Raw genomic sequence first — 16,883 nt, forward strand, 5'->3', positions numbered from 1 at the left:
AAGAGACCATCTGTCACAAAGGTGAGCTCACCTGCGTGGTGAGATATATGGGATCACCCAAGGGGACTGTCTGTGATTCCATGTTAATGCTGTTACAGAGCCTGAAGCATTTACACTGGATACTTGGTTGGTGAAATCTCCATACAGACCTCACACCCAATTTGGGGTTTGTGCCCTGCTTCTTACCAGTCTGCCTGAGGCTGGTGCTCGTGCTCTCGAGACACTGAAGACAGCGTTACAGAGAGAGGGGCTGTGACTTCCCCACGGTCACTGAACAGGTCTGTGACAGAGCCAGGAACAGACCCTGTTAGCTCCAGAGCCCCGTCACCCGCAGCTTGGGAAGGTCCCCCGAGCACACTGTATTAGGCTGCAGGAAGAGGTGTGCAGGGACTGCAGCTGAGCTGCCCTGCCAAGACAGCCTGTGCATCCATGGACAAACCACCTCGCTGGGGGGTGTCCCCTGGGTCAGGAGAAGTCAGTGTCCAGCCCTGTGGGGCTGTGCTCCTGGCTCATACCTCCAGCACTCACTGCTGCCCCTCCCTTACCAGCTGCACTGTTCAGCCAGCCTCAGGCCTCTGTGAGGTCACTTCCTCCCGCCCCCACCACCTCAAACCTTCAAACTGGGACATGGTGCACCAGTACCAATCAGAGTGCACTAGTGTAAACTCTGTCTGTACTAAGGGTTTGCACCAGTGCCTAACACACCAGGGTGGCAGAGACCTTCAGAAACAGCAGTACGGTGGCACTAGAACCTATTTCTAGCTCTGTCACAGACAGCCCGGGTGACCTTGGCCACGTCAATGTTTCTCCTCCCAACTTCAGTCTCTTTACCCAGCTGCCCACTCACTGGGGTCTCCTCTGTCTCCAGAGCTGCTCACCACTACAGTCTGTGTGGGTGTCCCCAGAGCTAAGGCAGGTCAGCTCGGGAATAGTCTTACAAGGGGGGCTGGGGAGTCTCTTTCCCTGGAAGTTTTTAAGGACAGGCAGGACAAAGCTCTGTCAGAGATAATCTACATATACTTGGTCCTGCCTCGGCAGAGAGATCTTGGTGACATCTTGAGGTCCTATCTAGCCCTACATGTCTAGGATGCCATGCGATATATACTGTGATGGGGCAAGGCTGGATGGCTACAGTAAAGTACTGAGGAACAGGTATGTTAGCCCCAGGCTAAGCAAATCCCTAGGACTATGGTAACCAAAATGGCAGTTGCTCCAGGTTAATCAAGGCACCTGGGGCCAATTAAGATCTTTCTAGAAGGCACTGGAGATAGCTACATTGATTGGAGCACCTGCAGCCAATCAGGGCAGGCTAATCAGGGCACCTGGTTTAAAAAGGAGCTCACTCCAGTCAGGGGAGGAGGAGCCAGAGAAGAGAAGTGTGTGTGAGGAGCTGGGAGCAAGAGGCACAAGGAGCTGAAACTGAGAGGGTGTACTACTGGAGCACTGAGGAGTACAAGTGTTATCAGACACCAGAAGGAAGGTCCTGTAGTGAGGATAAAGAAGGTGTTTGGAGGAAGTCTTGGGGAAGTAGCCCAGGGAGTTGTAGCTGTCATGCAGCTGTTACAAGAGGCACTATAGACAGCTGTGATCCACAGGGCCCTGGGCTGGAACCCGGAGTAGAGGGCAGGCCCGGGTTCCCCCAAACCTCCCAACTCCTAATCAGACACAAGAAGAGTTGACCCAGACTGTGGGTTCCACCAGAGGGGAAGATCACTGAGGTGAGGAAATCTACCAATAAGCGCAGGACCCACCAAGGTAGAGGAGGAGCTTTGTCGCAATACATATAAAAACACAATATACAGATTAAAACCCACCACAACATAATGTCAGGCAATTCAGGGGGAAAAAAAACACAACCTACACTCCACAGCATAAAATGACAATACAAAGGAAAAGAAAGGAACACCATGCAAATGACTACATCCTAGGACAAAAGTACACAATGGAAAATAGCTCAACTCAAACCAACACAGCACAGGCACCAAACAAGCTGAAGCAAAACAATGCACCATAAAACTGCTACACAGCATGGTGCGATCACAGTTCCAAATGGCCCCACGCAAAACAGCTCAGCGTAGAACAGGACACAGCACAAGAGAATTATTTCAGTGTAGGCCAGGAAGGGATCTTGAGAGGGCATCTACTCCAGCCCCCTGTGATGAGGCAGGACCAAGTATCCATAGACATTCCCAGACTGGTGTATCTCTAACCTGGTTTTAAAAATCTCCAATGAAGGAAATTCCACAACCTCCCTTGGAAGCCAATGCTATGTGAACACAGGCCAAAACAACGCTGCACACACACACGCTGGGCTTGGGGTTAAGGGGAGAGGCAAGAATTCAAACAATCTGGGTTCAGTTCCCAGTTTTGCCCCAAATTCTCCAGGCAAACTTGTTCGACACCGGCGGCTGGCCCATGCCCGCTGACTTGGGCTCACACGGCTCAGGCTGTGGGGCTGTTTAATTGTGGTGTCCATGTTCCGGCTGGAGCTGCAGCCCAAGGTCTGGCACCCTCCCACCTCGCAGGGTCCTACAGCCTGGCCCCAGCCCGAGCCCAGACACCTACACTGCAATTAAACAGCCCCTTCGCCTGAGCCCTGTGAGCCTGAGTCACCTGGCATGGGCCAGCTGGGGGTTTTTAATGGCAGGGTAGAGATACCCTTGGTGTCTGTGCAGCACCTGTCACAATGGGGACCCTGATCTTGGTCAGTGTCTGTGCAGAGCCCTGCACAACAGGGGCCTGACCTCAGTCGGGACTCTGCAACTCCCGGCATTACAGGATCCCGGATTTTGTTTAGGGCTCCTGCAGCAACTGGTAAAATGTGGGGGCAGGATCTCTGTAAGGGTCAGTGCAGTGCCCAGTACAGTGGTGGGGTGTGATCTTTTTTAGAGTCAATGCAATGCCAGACCCAACAGGGACACAGATCTCAGCTGAGGTCTCTGTAGTGCCCAGCACAATGGAGGCAGCAGTTTGGGTCACAGTCATGCGCTGCCTGGCACAAGGGGGGCCGTGATCTTGGTCCAGGTCTCACTTTTACCTGGCACAACAGTGGGGTCTGATCTCACTTGGGGTCTCTTCAGCGCCTGGCAGAACAGGGCCCAGATCTCAGTTGGGGTCTCTGCAGCACCTGGCAGAACAGGGCCACGCTCAGTACGATAAGAGCCCTGATCTCAGTCACACACTTGGAGAGAAAAGTGGGAAGATTTTTGAGAATTTGATATCAGTATTTCAGAACTGAGGAGAAAATAGGGCACAAACTAAATATTTGTCAATATAAGGGACAAGCATCATGTGGGGAGATTTTATGTCACCATTCAACAGAAAAGATGGGAAATTTGAAGGGATCATACAGGGATATTGAATCAACAAGAGAATGGGACGGATTCTTCTTGCCTCACACTCACAGGGAAAAGGAGAGGGGCTGGAATCAGAAAGTCGCTGGCTGTGGGGAGGGGCTGGCAATGGGGTCTGGGGAGTAGCTGGGAGGGGAAACCTGGGGCTGGGCCGTCTCCATGGGGGACACTGGCTCCTCCCTCCCCTTCCCAGGCCCCGTTGCCAGCAGAGAGTGGCCCCCCCCCAGCCCAGCCCAGAGGTGTCCCTGTCTCAGGGCCCCCCCAGCCCAGCCCAGAGGTGTCCCTGTCTCAGGGCCCCCCCAGCCTCTGCCCATTCACCCTCTGCCCAGCTCAGAAATCACTCGGGGGAACCATTTCCCACCCGCACAAGGACAAATCCCTGCAGATGGAAATGGGGGAAACCCCCCAAACCTGAGACCTGAACTGGCCACTGGCGAAGGGGAGAGAAAATGGGGCACAATCGGGGGGGGGGGGACAGGGAACTTCTCAGGGGTTGGGGGAGGGGGGGTCACCCTGGGCGCTGCTCGTGGCTCTCTAGGGAGAAAGGGGGCAGGACGGGGGAGGAGGGGGGTCCCCACGGGAGGGGGCAGCGGTAAATCCGAGGGGATCTCAGCCCCCCCCCTTTCTCTCCCCGCTCCTCGGGGGTCACCTGCCCCCCCCACCACGTCCGGGCTGCACCGACATTTCCCGCCCGCCCCTCCCCCCTCCAGCCCCCGCCCGGCAGGGACCCCAGGCCGGGCACGGGGGGGTTAATGAAGGGCTCTCCCGCCGCGATCTGCGCATGCCCAGAGCTCCAACGGCACCAACCCTTCTCCGGCCCGGGAGAGGCTCCAACGGCCCCGCGCGAGCCAGGCAGAGCCGCAGGGGCCCGCGCGCGTTTGCAGCTCGGATTGGTCTCTCCCCCCAACGTCACTTCCGGTCCAGGGAGAGTCAGGAACTACATCTCCCAGACTGCCCCGGGGCGCTTCCGCTCTCTCCGCAGCCCAGGTAAGGGAGGTCCCCGGGGCCAGCCAGACCCTCCCCCCACCGCTCATCCTTTCCCCCGGCCCCGCCCCCTCTCCCAGCCGGTGCCTCTCAGACCCCCCCCGCCTTTTCCCGGCGAGCGGCAGAGCTGGGGGGGGGGGCTTGTGACCCCCAGGTAATAACCGCACCCCGCCCAACCCCCAGCCCTGACCCCGCCCCCGGCAGGAGCGTGTCCGCCCCACGCGTGTCCTCGCCCCCGCGCGCTGCCCCCGCGCTGCGCTCCCGGCCCCGGCCATGGCCCCGCTGCCGCACAGAGGGGCGGGGGCCGGGCCGGCGGCTCCTCCCCGGGCCCCACGCAGGGGGTTGGGACACGCGTGGAAGCCGGTGGAGCAGCAGCTCCCCCAGCCCGTGCAGTGCCGGGCTCAGCAGAGGGTGTCAGCTGGGTCCCAGCCGCTGCAGCCCGGGGGGGGGGGGGGGTTGCGGGGCACAGGGAGGGTCTGGGAGCGGGGGGTTGCGGGGCACAGGGCGGGTCTGGGGCAGCTGGGAGCGGGGGGGGGGTTGCGGGGCACAGGGAGGGTCTGGGGCAGCTGGGAGCGGGGGGGGGGTTGCGGGGCACGGGGAGGGTCTGGGGCAGCTGGGAGCGGGGGGGGTTGCGGGGCACGGGGAGGGGCTGGGGCAGCTGGGAGCGGGGGGGGTTGCGGGGCACGGGGAGGGGCTGGGGCAGCTGGGAGCGGGGGGGGATTGTGGGGCACGGGGGGGGGCTGGGGCAGCTGGGAGCGGGGGAGGCGCCGGGAGGGAGGAGGCAGGAGCCGGGAGGGAGAACAAAGAACCGGGACCATCAGCCCCCGGCAGCTCCGGAGAGACCAGACGCTGCTGCCTCCATCGGGAGCTGGGCAGCTGCTGCTTCCCCAGCGGGGTCTGTGCGGGGGGGAGCCCGGCATTAACCCCTCCGGGCCCGGCCGGGGGGGGCTTCTCTGGCTGCAGTGGAGCCAGCTCAGGTGGGGGTTATTGGGGGGTTGCTGGTGGGTTCCTGCTGGAGGGGGAGGGGCAGGAAATACTGAAGAGGTGGCAACTTCTGGGGAGTTAGGGCTGGAGGGGGCAGGGAATACCCTGGGTAAGGAAGGGGAAGGGGACAAAGTGTGACAAACCTGCTGGGACTTGTTTAACATGGGCCTAGATCCTTGGAACAAACACTTGGGTGTTGGGAGAGAAAATTCCCTAATTTGTGAAACAGGAAATAGAGACACCAACCCCCTGGGCGGGGCTGGGAAAACTGACCAGATTTCCAGTGCTGACCCCTCAGCCTGCTAGCCAGGGGCTGGTGTGACATGGAAAGGGGGCACCCACAGGGAGGTGTAGGGAAGATGTCCCAGCCCCTCACATCCAGCTGCTGGCAGTGGGGAGGGTGTTGGGTTCCCCACCGTGGGGCTGTATCAGCCTCTGGCTAGTAGGGGTGTGATGGGTCTGCTGGCAGAGACAAGGGGTCTCTCTTTGTTCTCTCACCTTGATGCCCCCTGGCTGCTCTCAGAAGTGGGGGGATAGGACCCTGCAGACTGTTTCTCTGTCGGAGCTTCCATTTGATTGGCTGCTTTCCCCCACGAATAGTGGGGCTGTGAGTGGGGCAGCAGGTACTGAGTGTTGGGCTCTTGCTCTTTCAGGGGCCGGTCACCTTCGAGGAGGTGGCTGTGCATTTCACCAGGGAAGAGTGGGCTCTGCTGGACCCTACTCAGCGAGCCCTCTACAGAGACGTCATGCAGGAGAACTGTGAGATTGTGACCTCGCTGGGTAAGGGTTCCTGTTCCCTCGGTTCTTGGAAGGGGAAATGAAGAGATAAGGTTCATGCCACCCCCACAATGCCACCTCTGCTCTGCCCTGTTTCAGCATCACCCCGACATGCCAGAGACACCCACACTAGCCCTCTCCCCTCCCCTGTTACAGAGCGCTCTGGGAACAGAGCAGTGCAGCAGAATGTCTAACATGTTCTTCTCTTTGCTAAGATAATATTCGGGTTCAACTCCATCATAGCAAACAGAATCTTCCTCCCCCTGGCCTGCTCTCCAGTACTGAACCTCCTGCACACAGGCCAGATGAGACTTGCACAGTGTTACCACCCCCTCGCCCTCAACCTGAGTTTCCCTTGTGAGTCACTGCCTTCACTTACCCCTTACTAAGCCCCACAGGTCACTCGAACATACGCCCCCAGAGTGCTGACAACCCCCATGGCAAGAACACGTCCTTGGGCACCTTTGCTGACCAAGCCTGCAACACTCAGCATGGAAATGAGGCAGAATTGCCCCCCAAGTTTCACATGCACCTCTCTGCATAGCACAGCTCTGCCCAGCTGCTGCAACCCATCCCTCCATCAGCCAGTCACAGCTACAGCTGGCCCAGTGCACACAGCTGGAGGCATGCGGATAGGTGCTGGGATTCCCACCTGTGAGCACAGCACAGACAATGTCTTTGTCTTAGTCTTTCCTCGGGTCGATTATAGGTTCATAGATTTTAAGGCCTAACTAGTTCCTCGACAGACACCTGACACGCCCCCTTTGGGTGAACGAATATGCGTGTACCTGGTCTGTGGGATCCCAGTAAAACATTAGGCACCCTGTGCCCTCTGCCAGGTGGCATCAAGAGGTCCATGATGAGTCACATCCTTCTCCTCCTCCAGTCGCTGCATTAGAGTGTCTTTAGAATGAGCCGGTTGAGCCCTGTTCCAGCCTTCTGTTTGGGTTCCACGGGGCTCTGTCCTTGGGCCTCTTCTTTTCTTCCTCTGCACCTTATTTCTGGGAATCTCATCCGCGCGCACACATTCAGCTACCATCTCTGTCTAACTCCCAGTTCTGCCTCTCTGCTCCTGGCCTGTCTCCTTCTGTCGCAACTGAAATCTCAGCCCCTCTCTCTCTCTCATCTCCTCACTGATGTCCAGCCATCAGCTAAAGATCAACAGCTGAAGCAAAGCTCTTAATATTCCCCCCAAGCCCTCTCCCCACCTTGTTTCTCTACCGCCGCAGACAGCACCATTGTGCTGCCTGTCACTCAGGCCCATAACCGTGCAATAGCTTTGTCACGGAGCTGCCTCTGGGGCCTCCTATCCAGGCTGTGCCTACACCTTGCATTTTCTTTTTGCGTAACATCCTTAACAATTGGCCTTTCCTATCCATCCGCGCAGCTAGAGCTCTTAGTCATCCTCTCCTGTCTCAGTTACTCCAACATCCTTTTCTCTGACCTCACCTTGCGCATCTCCATTCAGAAGGAAAAAGCGCCCTCCTGGTCCTCGAACATGACTTATGAGGGAAGGTTGAAATAACTGGGCATGTTTAGTTTTGAGAAAAGAGTGAGTGGGGAACTGAGAACAGTCTTCAAATATGTCAAGGGTTGTTATAAGAGAGCAGTGATTAATTGTTCGTCACGTCCACTGAAGGTAGGAGGAGAAGTAATTGGCTTGATCTGCTGCAAGGGAGGTTGAGGGTGGGTAATACCAAAACCTTTCCAGCGATAAGGATAGGGAAGTGCTGGAATGGATTACAAAGAGAGGTTGTGGAATTCTTGTCCCAGGAGGGTTTTAAGAACAGGTCAGACAAACTTCTGGCATATTTACACCTGCTCCTGCCGCAGGGCGATGGGAATGGAGTAGATGACTTCTTGAGGTCCCTTCCAGCCTATATTAGAAGATTGTAGGATTCATTGCCTTAGCCCTTCGTGTTGATCACGTCTCCTGGTGGAGAATTCAGACCATTTATGTGGATCGGCTGGGGGGACAAATTTTGTTCCTAGAGCCCTGAAAATCTGCAGATATCCATGGGCCATTTTTGCGGATCGCAGATCGGATGCGGATATAAATTTTGTATCCATGCAGTGCTCTACCTGTCTTACTTCTGTCTATACCTACAACTTAAATCTATTTCGTACACAGTGACTACATCTGAAATATCATATGAGATCACCATAACAATGATCAATGAATGATAAAACTAACTAATTGGCTCCATGAACCACGGAGATTCTTCCTTTTCCATCCCCACCTGCAAGAGCCGCCGTCTCTCTTTTCTGCATGTTCTTTGGATCTTCGAATTTGTCCCTTCTGAAGTCACGTGGCCTGATTCTTATTTTTTACATTCTTCTTTGGCAGAAGAATTGGTCTGTGGCTCTTGAACTACACCATCTAATTTGCCAGCTTCCTCCACACACAGTGTTTTTTATGCTCCCTCCCTTTATACCTGACTCGCTAGGTTCCCTAATGCCGCAGGATGTGCTTTCCTGACATCTAATGCTGCTGAGATCCTGCCTTCAGTGATATCCCTGCCCTTCCTGGTCCTTACTCCACTGAACCCCCCCAGCCCATGCTTACTGTTCCCAGCTTCCCCTGGACTCTCTCTTTGGCTCTGGGCCTGACTGTCAGCAAGAAGCAGTGCCAGGGACACTTGCCCTCTGTCTGGAGTCGTCACTTTCTGGGAAATGCAGTTCCAGTCTCTGTTTTTTAGGAGCCTCTTTGATAATGAGTGTCTGGCTGTGTGTGTTCCCAGCAAAGATGGGGATAGTTAAATCCCTCCTAAGCAGAGTGTTCTGCACCTTTGAGCACCTGGGGAGCTGGCCCTGCGATTTTATTGTTTAAAATGGACTGGGGTTAAACTAATAGAATGTTTTTATGATGATAAATGGCCTATGAATTCCCCTGATCTCCTTTGTTTTCTTTCCCTTGAGCAGGGTTTCCAGTTTCCCAACCCCCTGTGATCTTCCAGCTGGAAGGAGGGGAAGAGCCCTGGGTCCTGGATCTCCCTGGTTCAGTGAAAAGCGAGATCCTGGGAAGTCCCTGCACAGGTAAGGAAACATTAAACCAACCCAGAAACTGTAAGTGCCTGAGAGAACCCGCTGGAATTCTCCACACAGACTCTGTGAGCTCAGGACAGTCCCCAGCAGATCTCACTCCTGGCTTCCTACAGATGATGACAGACACCTTGGCTGGAGCTCCCTCCCTTGCTACTGAGTGTTTGGATGGGATGTGGGCAGGGCCGGGCGTGGGGAAATGGCACCCGGGGCAAACTTGCATTTTGGTGCCCCTGGCTCCCATGGGCTCCCTAGGCAACCCACGTTCCCTTCCCCCCAACCTCTGCACTGTGTCCCTTTGCCCCAAATGCCTGCTCCCCCTCCTGCACCCCTAATCCCTACACCCCTTCATTCCTAACCTCTGCCCCCCTCATTCACCCCAACACCTGCCCCCTCCTGAGCCCCTAACCCCTGCACTGTGCCCCCTTCACCCCAGCCCTTGCACTCCACTCCTGTGCCGCAATCATTAATGATCTGGAGGATGGTGTGGATTGTGCACTCAGCAAGTTTGCAGATGACACTAAACTGGGAGGAGTGGTTGATACACTGGAGGGTAGGGATAGGATACAGAGGGACCTAGACAAATTAGAGGATTGTGCCAAAAGAAACCTGATGAGGTTCAACAAGGACAAGTGCAGAGTCCAGCACTTAGGGCAGAAGAATCCCATTCACTGTTACAGACTAGGGACCAAGTGGCTAGGAAGCAGTTCTGCAGAAAAGGACCTAGGGGTTACAGTGGATGAGAAGCTGGCTATGAGTCAACAGTGTGCCCTTGTTGCCAAGAAGGCTAATGGCATTTTGGGCTGTATAAATAGGGGCATTGCCAGCAGATCGAGGGACATGATCGTTCCCCTCTATTCGACATTGGTGAGGCCTCATCTGGAGTACTGTGTCCAGTTTTGGGCCCCACACTACAAGAAGGATGTGGAAAAATTGGAAAGAGTCCAGCAGAGGGCAACGAAAAATGATTAGTGGGCTGGAGCATATGACTTATGAGGAGAGGCTGAGGGAACTGGGATTGTTTAGTCTGCAGAAGAGAAGACTGAGGGTGGGATTTGATCGCTGCTTTCAACTGCTGAAGGAGGGTTCCAAAGAGGATGGCTCTAGACTGTTCTCAGTGGTAGCAGATGACAGAACAAGGAGTAATGACCTCAAGTTGCAGTGGGGGAGGACTAGGTTGGATACTAGGAAAAACTATTTCACTAGGAGGATGGTGAAGCACTGGAATGGGTCACCTAGGGAGGTGGAGTCTCCTTCCTTAGAGGTTTTTAAGGCCCGGCTTGACAAAGCCCTGGCTGGGTTGATTTAGTTGGGAATTGGTCCTACTTTGAGCAGGAGGGTGGACTAGATACATCCTGAGGTCCCTTCCAACCCTGAGATTCTATGGTTCTATGCAGCCCTTCACTGCTACCCCCTGCACCACTCTCCTGTGCCCGCAACCCCTGCACTGTGCCCCCTTTGCCTCTAACCCCGGCATCCCCCTCCTGCACCCACGTGGGGAACCTGACCTGGATGCACAAAGCAGCTGGCATTGCTGCTCGCTCCCCCACTGGACTGCTGCTCCCCCGCCCCACACAGCCCTGGGGGGCTGGGAGAGGGGAGCAAGGAGCCACGTCAGGGCTTCCTGCACCCAGGTCACTTTCCCTGCAGGCTGCGTAAGGGGAGGGCAGGAGAGCAGCTGCTCCTGATGTCTCAGCACCGCCCAGGTGGGGAAGTGACTTGGATGCAGGGAGCCCTGGTGTGTGTGTGTGTGTGTGTGTGTGTGTGAGGAGTGTGAGTGTGCCTGAGTGAGTGAGCGCGCTGTCTCTTTAAGAAAGTTCTCAGGGTCAGGAGCCTGAACTAGGCTTGTTCAGACACAAGCAGCTGCCGGCAGCTCCGGCCCCAGAGAGGCAGCAGCACATGCAGATTCCCCCGTCCCATCACCCCAGCTCAGTGGAAATCGGGTACCCGGGTGTGGGGGAGGGGGATCACCCCCCCATCAATCAGCACCTCCCCCCTGCAGATCAGTCAGGAGGATGCTCCCAGTTGGGGGTGGACGGGGCGACTCCGGGGGTGAACGGAGGGTGGGGGGTTGGGGGGACAGGAACAGCAGCAGCTGCACACGTGGAGCAGGGCGGAAGAGGGGCCCTTCTGCTCCGGAGCAATCACCTGACTCTGACGGCTGGTCGTCCAGCTGCCCCCTGCAGCTCGGGTCTCTCCTACTCCCCCACGCAGCTGCTTATCTGCCTCCCTGTGCCGCTTTCATCAGCCCAGCGAGCCTCTCGGCAGCAGGTCAGGTGGGAATCCAAACCCTGCGCCCGGCACCCCCTTGGGTGGGGCACCCGTACGGCCCCCCCCCAAAGGCCGGTCCTGGGTGGGGAGCAGAATTGATCCCCTCCACTGTCCCCTGTGGGGAAGAGTTTGGGGGAATTCAGTCCCTGATTTTTATTTTCTGTCTCTCCAGCACTTACTTGGGTTTGTTCTCTGCCTTTCCATCCCCAATTCTGAGATTTCTCCTCTCTTCTAGCAGGTGATGGGGTGGTGAGGGAGAGCGAGGAGCAGAATCCTCACCAGGAAGATGCTGAGCTCGCCAAAGCGCATGGGGAATTACTGCGAAGAGCCAAAGGGAGTGTGTCCAGCCCCCATGAGCAGGGAAAAGCTGGTGAAAGTTACCACAGACCAGAGAGAGAGCAGGGAAACCACTCAGAGGAGAGAGTGGATGAACCCATTGATTGTCAGGGAACTCACAGGGACCTCAAGGAAACTACGTCCCAGGAGAAAATCCTCACGGAAAAGCGAGAGACTACGTGTAGTGAGTGTGGGAAAAACTTCCATTACCGCTCAGCCCTTATTCGACATGAGATAATCCACACGAAAGAGACACCCTACAAATGCTGTGAGTGTGGGAAAAGCTTCAATCGTACCTCAGCCCTTAGTAGGCATCAGCGAAAACACAGAGGAGACAAACCCTATGAATGCTGTGAGTGCGGGAAAAGCTTCACTCAGCGATATACCCTTAACTCTCATCAGAGAATCCACACAGAAGAGTGACCCTATGAATGCTGCAAGTGCAGGAAAAGCTTCACTCAGAGATCAGCCCTTATCTCTCATCAGACAACGCACACGGGAGAGCGACCCTACGAATGCTGTGAGTGCGGGAAAAACTTCACCCGAAGCTCAAACCTTACTAGGCATCAGAGGATCCACACAGGAGAGAGACCTTATGAATGCCGTGAGTGCGGGAAAAGTTTCAGTCACTTCTCCTCCCTTATCTCTCACCAGAGAGTCCACACAGGAGAGAGACCCTACGAATGTTGCGAGTGTGGAAAAAGCTTCTCTCGGAGCTCAAACCTTACTATGCACCAGACGATCCACACAGGAGAGAGACCCTATGAATGCAGTGAGTGCGGGAAAAGTTTCACTCACCTCTTCTCTCTTATCTCTCACCAGAGAGTCCACACCGGAGAGAGACCCTATCAATGCAGTGAGTGCGGGAAAAGCTTCTCTCGGAGCTCAACCCTTGTCACACATTACAGAGTCCACACCGGAGAGAAACCCTATGAATGCAGTGAGTGCGGGAAAAGCTTCACTCATAGCTCAGGCCTTTCTAAACATCAGAGAATCTGTAAAGGAGATAAACTTCATAAAAACCTTCTCTAGAGCTGTCAGGAGATTTTTTCTTTAATTCTTTTGAGCGTTCCCAGGTAGTGAGTGTTAAGGCTGTTTGCATCTTTTGCACACTGTAGTTCCTCAGCTCCCACACACGAGTTGCCCAATTTTGAAGCTCGCCGGTCTTTGGGGTGGATCCTGTGGTCCTTTGTGTCAACCCCATTCTCCTGCGAGTCATGGGAGTGGGTGTCCTTTCTACCAGGAATGTCCATCATCCCAGGTGGGGGAGATGGGGGGTGTCTTCAACCAGCTACGTTGAGATAAAATCTACCTGGGTCTCATCACTGTGGTTGCCGTGGAGTTAGCTAGCTTGAGTTCACTTTCCTGATGTAATAAGACAGCTATTCTTGCAGTAAAGACATGTGCTAGATAACCCCACTGACTATCCATAGCCCATTTCCTCCTGATCTGACCTAATCACCGTCACATTTCCTTGTCTAAACAAACCTGGAGATTCACATTTATACTTCTCCTCCCAGTGCAAAGTTATTGTTAGAGATGTCAAGTTCCTCTTTGAGGACAGATTGTCTCATTCCCAGTTGTTCTCACATTACCCTGGATTGTGCAGAACAGCAGTTATTTTGTTGACTTTTTTCTCATTTAAAATATATTTAAATATGATGAAGAGCTGGAGCAGTGTCAGGGAAATAAGGGTCATTTTAGGCTCTGTGACACTGGAAGGAGATGGGGCGACTCAGACATTCCATCCTTCCCCATCACCCCAGAACTGTTACCTTGTGCCTGAGCCATGCACAGTTCACCCCTTCGTATTCCTTCGCTTCCCAACGTGTCTGGTGGGGTCATGTTCTTGGCTGTCCATGCTTGGGAATGGTGTTTAGACGTCTTTGATCCTAAATCAGAGTCAGTCTGGCAGGCGATGAAAGTGTCAGACTTGGAAGGGGATTTCAAATGGATCCCAAGCACCGTTCAAATCCCCTTTTCCCTCAATGGCAAAGCTGCTTCTGGGAAGGTCGGCTGTTTTTTCTCCCGCTATGAAGGTGCTAAAACTCCTGTAAATAACACTAATGAGAGAGGTATCAGAGGGGTAGCCATGTTAGTCTGGATCTGTAAAAGCAGCAAAAAATCCTGTGGCACCTGATAGACTATCAGACTTTTGGAGCATGAGCTTTCGTGGGTGAATACCCACTTCGTCAGATGCATGAGAAAGCGCTGGGAGAAGCAGGTTTCAGTGGATCATGGGAGAATTTCTTATCCTGATTCTGAGACATCAGATGTAGCCTAGTCTGGAATTTCACTTTAAATTAAAATGAAAGTGTCTTCTACCTCTCTGTGATATGGGTTTTCTATCTTTCATGCAGGCTCCTTGGTCATATAACTGCATGTTAGTTTTGTTTGACAGAATGTAGCTCAGATTTTTTGGGAAATTTCAGACAAATTACCATTTTTTAACTTCAGGTTTGTTTTTCCCCCTATCTCTGCATGATGACATGGAGAAAATTCAAAAAGTTCAGTCAACAGGAGAGAATACTCTAAGCTGTTGAACATATTATCAAAGAAACAGTCGTATGTTTAAATCTCCACTCTGAAAAGGTGAACAGCAGCAGACCCCAAATGGGTGCAACTGACGGAAGTAAGTGCACATGGTCACAGGGTAGTTCAGTTGTTTAAGTCAATATTGTCTCAGATGATCCAGGGATAGAATTCCACCGCAAGTGATTCAGAATTAGGAAAACGCCCAGGTATTTGGTTCCCAAGGTATTTGTGACCCAGTCCCTACAGGAGGTTACTCCTGAAGAGATCTCCTAGCTAATCCCAACACTTGGGAAATGCTGTCTGTGATGAGGTGCATCCACCCTGCACTGGCACTGCTAGGGTTAACTGCGCCATGTGGGCTGAAGAGGCCACACCCCCTCACCCTCTCTGGGCATGCTCCGACTGGAGACGGAGTATAAACGGGAGCAGCTCAGCCTGGGTGGACTGGGGAGAACAAACCTATGTTGTTGGCATGGGGTGGGGGGGGGAGAGCCCAGGGCTGGGGTGGCAAGGGGCTGCGGGTAGGGGGAAGCCCAGGGCTCAGGCAGCAGGAGCATATGGCGGGGGACCCCAGGGCTGAGGTGGGGGCAGCCAAAATTTTTTTTTGCTTGGGGCGGCAAAAAACCTAGAGCCGACCCTGCCTCCACGCACTGTGAGGTAGGTAGGAGCGGATCATTATTATCCCTACATGAAAGAGGGAGAAGCTAAGGCTGAGAAAGGAGAATTGACTTGTCTTGGGTCACACACCCAGTCAGTGGCAGAGTTGGGAATAGAACCCAAGAGCCCTGATTTTCAAACTAACCATCAGATCTTGAATTTCAGACATTGAATGACCAGAATAAAGTGCTCTGATGAGCTCCAGACCAACAACAGTGACAGTAATTATTCAGCAAGTATTTGAGGAGAACTGCAAGGTTAGAGAAAATCGTGAACTGCTCAGAGACCATTAATGCAGAGAAGCAGCAAAATCCATCAAACACAGAACTGGTTCTGACTTATTTCCTTGGTCTTGAAAGAGAACAACAAGGACCTGAGTCTCCTCCCTGTCAATAACCCCCTGCTCAGCCAATCAGGGATAGAGACTGAGGATGGGAGGCTGAGGGTTCTCACCAGAGAGCCCAAAGGATGGCCCAGGTCACTGGTGGGGATCACTGCCCAAGCACTATTTCAGCCCCATATTTTTGGGTGGACCTCCCCCAGTGGGAGCTGCAGAGCACACCCCCGCAACACAAACACACACACACACACACACCTTTCTGGTGTTGGGAGGAGAACAGATAAAAGGACAAAGGAAGCAAGAGAAAAAGAGGAGGGAGGAAGAGAGGAAGCAAAAAGAACAAACCCTAATGTCCCCAGTGATTCTAAGGGACAAAATCCCAGGTGCAGAATAAAGTTCTGCCTCCTTAAGCTCATGTTTTCCATGCCCAGAATTCAACTGTCACCCCCATGGATCAGACTGAACAGCTTTCACACCTCCAGGAGGCTCTTACCTTCTAAACAGGGACGGCTGTTTTCTAGTAAAATCACTAAAAGGGAAGGAGAAGACTCAAAAGAGGTTCTTCCTGGCACTCACGTCCGTGAACCCCAATACTCCCTCAGTCCTCAAAGAGAGACCTGGAGAAGGAGACTTGCTGAAGCAAAGCCACAGGGGTCTCTGAGGTTTCCCTGGCCCCTCGCCCCTGTCCTGCCTGGCTGATGTCAGCATCTCTCTGTGAGGTCACCACCTCTGACCAATAGGCTGAGGTCCTGCAAAAGGCCTTTGTGATGTCACTGCCACACCCCTCCCTTGCTGTGCCAATGTCCTGCCCCTGGCCAGGCACTTTGGAGGTTTGAGCTACTCCCTGTGGATCACCCCACTCAAGGAGCGTTCGTTCTAGGCAGCCAGCCGGCTAGACAGGGAAACATCAGACGCTGCTCCCAATGCTACACTCGGTTTGCCAGAAATTAGTCAACTTTATGGCCAGAAGAGACCATTAGAGCATCTAATCTGACCCCCTTCGTATCACAGGCCTCCTGTATGACACAATAGTGAGTTTATTATGCAGGGTCCACCCCTCCCTCACTGTGAATAGTACATGAACCAGCCTTGTAATGGAGCTGAGATTTCCCAAGAACTTCAAGCAAAATACACCAGTTTCATAAAACAGATTTATTAACTACAGAAAGATGGAGTTTTAAGGATTATAAGTGGTAGGTATAAAAGATCAAAGTAAGTTACCATGGAAATTAAAGATAAATTCACAATCTAAACTTTACACCTTATTACACTAGGCCGTAGTTCGGTTATACCACAGGAAGGCTTAATGCTCGAGCTGCAGTGCATGCTGGGCAGGCTTAAGGCCAGGCTCCCCATGGCAGGAGAGAAGAAGAAAACTCGGCCCCTGGAGGGGCAGGCTGGGGCTTCCTGGATCCCATTTGCTCACAGTCCCCACTCCCATGTCATCAATGCCTCCCGCAGGTCAGCCAGAATGGAGCAGCGGTTTTCACTCCACCAAGTCCACTTATGGCTTACAGGCAACTCCCAGACCCACCATCTCGGCCAGAAAGGAGCCCACTCAGCCTCGCCATTGCTGCTTTTCTGTCCCCCCAGAACCCCGCTTC

The sequence above is a fragment of the Mauremys mutica genome, unplaced genomic scaffold, assembly GCF_020497125.1.
Source record: "Mauremys mutica isolate MM-2020 ecotype Southern unplaced genomic scaffold, ASM2049712v1 Super-Scaffold_100183, whole genome shotgun sequence".
NCBI classification, from domain to species: domain Eukaryota; kingdom Metazoa; phylum Chordata; order Testudines; family Geoemydidae; genus Mauremys; species Mauremys mutica.